We start from the raw sequence: 8,524 nt of genomic DNA, 5'->3' as shown, positions 1-8,524 counted from the left end.
CGCAGCGTCCGTGCTCCAAGCGGCGCCGCTGGGGCCAAGCTGCGCTGGGTGCTGCGCTCGGTGAGCGCCGCTCACTCCCCGGCCGCCAGCTCTGGGGCTGCCGGGACGCGGAGGCGGGGCCGCCGCCCCCACCTGCTCCTCAGGCTCCTGCCGGGGAGCCGCAGCCGGCCCGCGCGCAGGGACGCGGCCCGGGCGGGCGGGGTCGTTCTGGAACCCGGGAGGCGGGTCCTAGCCTCCGGGCGCGCCTCTGCCTGACGGAGGCCCAAGTCTAATCTGAGGAGAGAGTCTAAGCTTGCGGCCCAAGGCTGGAGTTCCCCACATAGGAGGGGCTGTGATGCGAGCAACACCCGGCCCAGCCCCGCCAGGCTGGGGACACTCCACTCCTTCATCAATTTATTCCAAAATATTCTGAGCCCCTCCTATGCTCCAGGCAGCGTCATAAGCCGGACAAAAGAGAGAACGAGATCGTCTCGTGCCCTTGCGGAGTTCACGGTCTAAAAAGGGAAACAACTAATGGACAACTACACCGCAGAACCAAAGAGGGAGCGGTCATAGAGGGGTCCCTGATCCAGACTTGGGGAAGTCAGGGAAGGCTTCTGGAGGAGCTGGTGGCTAAAAGAACTGAAGGATGTGCATGAATTATCCGGTTGGAGTGACCTGGGGAGGTAGATTGTCCCAGGTGGAGCCGAAGGGGAGAGGGAGCCGACTGCCGGAAAACTGAAGGGTCTAAGGAGCCGAAAGAACTTGGTATGTCCAGTAAATCCTTGCCACACTTCACGTTCAGACCCCTGGAAAGATGCAGAAAGATTGTGTCTGAGGCTGGATGTATTCCACTAGGCGCATGATTGGTTGGTGAGGATTTGGTGAGGATTTCGAATCTCCCACGTGCTGCGCATTTCCGCTAATGGAGGATACTCGTGGACCGTTCACTGCAATTTACCCGAGCATCTGTGAGCCAGGCCCTCTGCAGGACCCTTAGCATGTGCTGTGGAAGGAGGCTGTGTCTCTACGCAAAAGGAGCTACAAGTCTGCAGTGGGGGAGAGACGTGTACTCAGCGCTTGGATGAGGTGCATGGGAACACAGGTGAGAGAGCAGTTAATGCTGGTAGGGAGGGGGATCTCACACATGGATAGCAAACTGTCTCCAGGTTCAGGTTCTGTAGCAGCTGCTGTCAAAGTATGTTGCCCAAGCAGACCTTAGCTGGTTTCTTAATTACTAGTGTTTACAGGCTGACAATGTGTAGGCTTATATTTACAGCAAGGATAAATAATTCACTCCTGATGCTGTTCCTTCCTGTGTTGTCAAGAACGTGGGCTTCTGTTTGACTTAGGTGAAGAAGGTGTTGTCAGTGGAAGCCAATGAGGTACTTGCTTCCCACCTGTTTGTCCTGTGCAACTCATGCCTTTCCTCCTTTAGAACCAAAATAAATGGGCATGGGCATGAAATGTGAAAAACTGTGCTCAACCTAAAATTCATAAACCGTTTTGCACAGGTGATCACTAAAAGAAAAACATCTGAAACATTACCAGACAGTTTCCTTCTTGGGATCCCTAATGTGTATTCTCATTAAATGCAAAACTACTAGTATTCTAATACAAAAGGAAGGAAAGGTAAAAGAGCAGAGAAGACATTTGCATGAGCCCAGAGTTCCCACCAGGTCTTCTGCTGAATGGCCCAAGCAGGAGTTAGTCGAATGGAGAGGCTGTTATCTTAAGAGATAGTTGTGAGCTGGTGTGGATCAAATAATTTGTGCAAAAAGGCTACTGGTTGGAAAGGATGGAGAAATGGTGAGTGAGGAAAATATTTGGAAAGTGGGGACATTTGTGCTGAAAGCTTCAGGTGCCCAATGTCTCATATCCATGTGACGTAACTGTGCCATTGATGCCTTGTTTTTATGGACATTAGAGAAGGATCCATTCCCCCTGGCTCCACCAGGATGTACATAACTACAGGACAGCACTAGCTATTCCAGGTGGATGATACAGGCATACCTTGGAGATATTGTGGGTTCAGTTCCAGAACACAGCAATAAAGCAAATATTGCACGAAAGTGAGTCACATGAATTTTTTGGTTTCCAGTACATATGTTTACACTATACTGTACTCTATTAAGTGTGCAATAGCATTATATCTAAAAAATGTACACACCTTACTTAAAAAAAACTATTGCAAAAAAAATGACTGACCATCATCTGATAAAGCAAGGTTGCCACAAAACTTCAATTTAAAAAAAAAAAGCAATATCTTCGAAGTGCAGTAAAACGAGATATGCCTGTATTTGTTTAGTCACAGGTACTGTAAGTCACCTTCCCCACAGCCAAACCCTTTTCCCTTTCCTTCCTATTAACAGAACTGAGGATTATGATTGGTCCAGGACTACCATGACAGTCCCATTCCTGATTTCCCAGTCTTTCTTGCAGCTAAGGAAGTCATTGACCCGGTTCTGGCCAATGAGTTGAAAGAGGGAGTTGGCTGGGGGGCTCCTGAGACCTCCTTTGCTGGCTCTGACTTTCCATTTTTCATGTTCTTTGTGCCTTGAACACAAATGAGATGGCTAGTGATGCTGCAACCAGATTACAACCAAGAGACAATGAACATGAGATCAAAAAGCCAATATAATCAGGGTGGCAGAGTGGAAAATAGAGCAAGTGTGTATGGTACTTCTGGGCATTCAGATGAAATCCAGCAACAGCCCACCTCTGAACCTTTTATGTGAGAAAGATAGCCCTTGCTAGTTTAAGCCACTGAGACGGAGTTTTCTTGTCCTTGTGGCCAAATGTATTTCTAACTGATACCGTGGCCTGGTAAAGGGCAAACGTCTCTTCTCCCCCTGCTCACCAAATGCCTGCAATAGCTCACCTTTCACACTTTCTCCTTGTAAACTTATATTTATATCTGCCATGACTTATTAAGCTCTTCAGGAGAACAGCACTATAGAAATCTTAAATGTTTTATACATGTATCAACATCCATTCTTCAAGAATTTGTAGAGCAGCTATTAGATGGTGATAATGTACTGGGGGCGCTAAAACAGATTCACAGCCCTGCCTCCAGGGAGCTGACAGCTTAGCAGAGGACACAGCTTGTAAATAGAATATTACAGTTCCCTGGAGAGAGGGATAATACAGGAGAAGAAATGATGAACACCGCCTGATGGCGGGGAGAAGGGAGACAGTAATGCCTGAGCTGGGCTTTCGTGGATGAACTGGAGTTTCCCATCAGAAACTGGGGAAGGGAAGCCATTTCAGGGAAGAGAAAATCTGAAAGACGTTGGTGGACCAGGAGCCTCAAACTCCACATGTCTGAAATTGAACTTGTGGGCTTTGTACTGAACCTGACCCATTCTCGGTGTTGCCCATCTCCCCATCCATCCAACCCAACCACCCAGCAAACCCTCAGCTCCCTTTCCCTCATGGCACCTCCCCTCGGTGGATTTTGCCTCTTGGCCCCATCTGGTTCTACCCTTCTGCACCAATGCCACCTGCCACCAGAGCCTGTCACCTCTCTCCAGCACTTCCACAGTTGCCTCTTAGCTGGTCATACTGCAACGTGCTGCTTCTCTCTTCCAAACCAGTACTCACAGTGTGGCCAGAGATGGTCTTGAAACTCAAAGCTGATCTTAACTCCCATTATCTGTAATTTCGTTCTTTTTGCTTTGCTCTGATGATAATAACCAAAGTCCTGAGCTTTGTCTGAAGGCACTCACAGTCTACAGCATGACTTACTCAGCCTTTTCCTTCTCCTTGATCTCTTTACTCCAGTCGTGTTGGCCTGCTTTCAGATCCTTGAACAGGTAATACCCTTTATTGTCACTCGCCCTTTGCACATGCTTTCCCTCTTTGAAGAGAACATCCCCAAAATGAACTCCTCCTCATTGTTCAGATCTCAACTTAACTCAGCCATCACTTACCTGGAATTCGACACTGTTACCTTCCACTGTAAGAGCTCATCATCCCATGTAACTTTCTATTGCAGCATTGATCACAGTTGTAATGATGCCATTATTGGTTTGATGATTTGATTAATGTCTGTCCTCCAGACTAGACCATGGTATCCGTGACTGCAGGAACTATCTCTGTCTCTATTGTACCCTTATCTCACAGAACAGAGACTACTACATAGTAGGCACTCAACACATGTTTGTTGAGTTATGAAAGAAATGAACAAATGTGGCTTGGAGTCTTGAGCTAAGTATTTGAGAGTCTATATATTTTTTAACTTTTAATATCAACCTTATTGAAAAGTAATTTATATATGAAAAAATGTACTCATTTTAAATGCCAACAAATATGTTCTCTGATGTAATCTCTACCCTTATCAAATATTTCAAACAATCCAAAAAGGTCCCTTGTGCCCCTTAGCAGCCAGTCCCTACTCCCAGTCCCAGGCGACCACAGAACTATTAGTTTTGTCTTTCCTAGAGCTTTGTATATTGAATATACATGATATACTCTTTTGTGTCTGGCTTTTTTGTTCATCATAATGTATTTGAGCTTCATCTCTGTGTTTTGTGTAATTTATTCCTGTTTATTGCTGGTTAGTATTTCACTGTATTTCACAATGCCAGTATTTGTTTATCCATTCACCTGTTGGTGGACATTTGGGTTGATTCCAGTTTTAGGATGTTACAATTAAAGCTGCTTTGAATATTTGTGTATAAGTCTTTTTGTAGATAAATGTTTTTATCTCTTTTAGGTAAATACTTAGGGATATAGTTTTAAGAATCATTAGCATTTAAAGATAAAACCTTGGAGTCACAATGAAAAACTACTTCACACCCACTAGGATGCCATAATTTTTAAAAAAGGAAAACAACAAGATGCGGAGAAGTTGGAACCCTCATACATTGATGGTGGGAATGTAAAATGGTGCAGCTGCTGCGGAAAACAGTTTGATGTTTCTTCAAAGAGTTAAACATAGAATTAGCATGAGACCAAGAAATTCCAATCCTAGGCATATACCGAAAAAAATGGAACACAGGAGTTCGAATAAAACTTGGACCTGAAAGTTCATGGCAGCACTATTCACAGTAGCCAAAAGGTGTAAACAACCCAAATGTCCATCAACAGATGAATGGGTAAACAAACTGTGATATATCCATATAACGGAATATTATTTGACAATAAAAAGGAATGAAATACTGGTACATACTACAACATGGACGAGCCTTAATGCCACTGAATGGTATACTTTAACATGGTTAAAAGAGTAAATGTTATGCTCTGTATGCTTTACCACAATAATGATGATGATGATGATGGTAATAATAGTAATAATAAAAGTTACAACCGGACTTCCCTGGTGGCGCAGTGGTTAAGAATCCGCCTGCCAATGCAGGGGACACGGGTTCAAGCCCTGGTCCGGGAAGATCCCACGTGCCACGGAGCAACTAAGCTCCCGCGCTGCAACTACTGAGCCTGCGCTCTAGAGCCCGCGAGCCACAACTACTGAAGCCTGTGTGCCTAGAGCCTGTGCTCTACAACAAGAGAAGCCACCACGATGAGAAGCCCGCGCACCGCAACTAGAGAAAGCCCCACGTGCAGCAACGAAGACCCAACACAGACAAAAATAAATAAATTTTAAAAAATAGGTACAACCTTAGAGGGGTGTGAGGGTCTTGGGTAGTGGTTCCCACCCTCTGTAAAGACTGCTGCATCACCCCATGCACCACAAGCCCATAGCTGGCTGAGGGTGGGGCTACCTGTCAGGTAGAATTTAGCCATGAGTCCTCTGTGCAAGTGTCTGCCTAGGGAGGAGGCTCCACCTTGCTGAGAGTAAGAGTTAAGAGGCATGGCATTCTATCACTTAACGTCAGGCTGGGGCTGATTCCTGCAGGTTCCTGGGATGGCTGAGAAACGACTTCATGAGCACAGCACAAAAAAGAGAGCAGGCAGTTCTATTTAAACAGCAACACTGTGCCAAAGAGTGCCCAAAGGAATAGTTCACTACCTGTGGATGCCGTTTAATCCCATCGTGCTGCCTCCCCAAATTATACTGTTCTTCCAAAATGTGCTGCAAACACCCAGAGGTTGCAGTCTACCTTTCTTGCTTCCAGAGTAAGAATAGAGGAAGGTTGAGGCCCATGCAAAACACAGGATTTTACTGAACAGGCAGAGAAAGAGGATCCAACTCATGAAGGAAGAGGGTGAGAAGGGAAAAAGAGAGAGGAAAGAGCCTGGAGGGAAGGGGGTACAGAAACCAAGGAGAGAGAAGACGTGGCCGACAGCAGCATGCTGCATGGAGGTCCCATTCAGGGGCCAAGAAATATGACAATAGGAGGTCATCAGTTACTCTAGCAATTGCAAGTTCAGTGCAGTAGATCTTAGTGGGTTGAAGTATAAGAAGTTGCTGAGGGAGTATTGACCATACTTTGAGTGTGCATTATTTTTTCAGAAACTTCAACCAAGAAGAGGAGAGAGAGGATTAAATCTAGAAGAGAATAAAGAATCAAGGGAGAGTAGAGACTCTATCATATTGTAGGTTAAGAGAAAAGACCCAACAGAGAAATGATTTCAAGATTTAGGAAAGCGAGGGAGTTGGAAATATAGCGAGGTATTTTCTGAAGTACCTTTTTAGACTCATTCTTTGAGAAACTGAGAAGGGATTTGCTGAACAATATTTCACAAAGTTTTCAAAACCTTTAATCCTTCTAAGTACATAACATAAAATAGTATAAAAAACCTTGATCTTGGAGACAAAAGATGTGGATTCAAGCTATTATCAACTAGCTGTGTGATGTTCACTATTTCAATAGCTTGTGAGATCTTCAAAATCTTAATTCTTTCATCTGAAAAAAGGGGGCATTGATTTCTGCCATGCCTCAGAGTCATTATCAGAATACCAAGAGGGGAATTCTATGAAATTCATAAAATTGAAAGCACTTTGTTTTACTATTAGGGCCACAGAAATGTAAAGAACTTTACCTGTATTACTGTACCATATTTTAAATTAATCTGCACTGACTGGAAACACCAACTAAAAGAAAATTATTATTTATTTTATTTTATTTCATTTTTAGGTCTTTTTATTAGTTATCTATTTTATACATATTAATGTATATCTATCAATCCCAGTCTTCCAATTCATCCCACCACCACCGCCCTGCCCCACTTTCCCACCTTGGTGTCCATATGTTTGTTATCCACATCTGTGTCTCTACTTCTGCCTTGCAAACTGGTTCATCTGTACCATTTTTCTAGATTACACATATATGCGTTAATACACGATATTTGTTTTTCTCTTTCTGACTTACCTCACTCTGTATGACAGTCTCTAGGTCCATCCACATCTCTACAAATGACCCAATTTCGTTTCTTTTTATGGCTGAGTAATATTCCATTGTATACATGTACGACATCGTCTTTATCCATTCATCTGTTGATGAGCATTTAGGTTGCTTCCATGACCTGGCTATTGTAAATATGCAATGAACATTAGGATGCATGTGTCTTTTTTTTTTTAATTTTTAAAAAAATTTATTTTATTAATTTATTTATTTTGACTGTGTTGGGTCTTCGTTGCTGCGCTCAGGCTTTTCTCTAGTTGCAAGCGGGGGCTACTCTTTGTTGCGGTGCATCAGTTTTCCCAGCACCACTTGTTGAAGAGACTGTCTTTTCTCCATTGTATATCCTTGCCTCCTTTGTTACAGATTAGTTGACCATGGGCGTGTGGGTTTATCTCTGGGCTTTCTATCCTGTTCCATTGATCTATATTTCTGTTTTTGTGCCAGTTCAATATTGTCTTGATTCCTGTAGCTTTGTAGTATAGTCTGAAGTCACGGAGTATGATTCCTCCAGCTCCATTTTTTACCCTCAAGACTGATTTGGCTATTTGGAGTCTTTTGTGTCTCCATACAATATTTTATTTCTGCTCTGATCTTTATGACTTCTTTCCTTCTACTAACTTTGGGTTTTGTTTGTTCTTCTTTCTCTAGTTTCTTTATGTGTAAGGTTAGATTGTTTATTTGACATTTTTCTTGTTTCTTGAGGTAGGATTGTATTGCTATAAACTTCCCTCTTAGAACTGCTTTTGCTGCATCCCATAGGTTTTGGATTGTTGTGTTTTCATTGTCATTTGTCTCTAGGTATTTTCTGATTTCTTCAGTGATCTCTTGGTTATTTAATAATGTATGGTATAGCTTCCATGTGTTTGGGTTTTTTGTATTTTTTTCCCTGTAATTTATTTCTAATCTCATAGTGTTGTGGTCAGAAAAGATGCTTGATATGATTTCAATTTTCTTAAATTTACCAAGGCTTGATTTGTGACCTAAGATGTGATCTATCCTGGAGAATGTTATGTGTACACTTGAGAAGGAAGTGTATCCTGTTGTTTTGGATGGAATGTCCTATACATATCAATTAAATCTATCTGGTCTGTTGTGTCATTTAAAGCTTGTGTTTCCTTATTAATTTTCTATCTGAATGATCTGTCCATTGGTGTAAGTGAGGTGTTTTTGTCCCCCACTATTACTGTGTTACTGTCAATTTCCTCTTTTATAGCTGTTAGCATTTGCCTATATATTGA

The sequence above is a fragment of the Neophocaena asiaeorientalis genome, unplaced genomic scaffold (assembly GCF_003031525.2).
Source record: "Neophocaena asiaeorientalis asiaeorientalis breed wild unplaced genomic scaffold, Neophocaena_asiaeorientalis_V1.1 scaffold36, whole genome shotgun sequence".
Lineage (NCBI taxonomy): Eukaryota > Metazoa > Chordata > Mammalia > Artiodactyla > Phocoenidae > Neophocaena > Neophocaena asiaeorientalis.
This window is presented reverse-complemented; position numbering follows the sequence as displayed.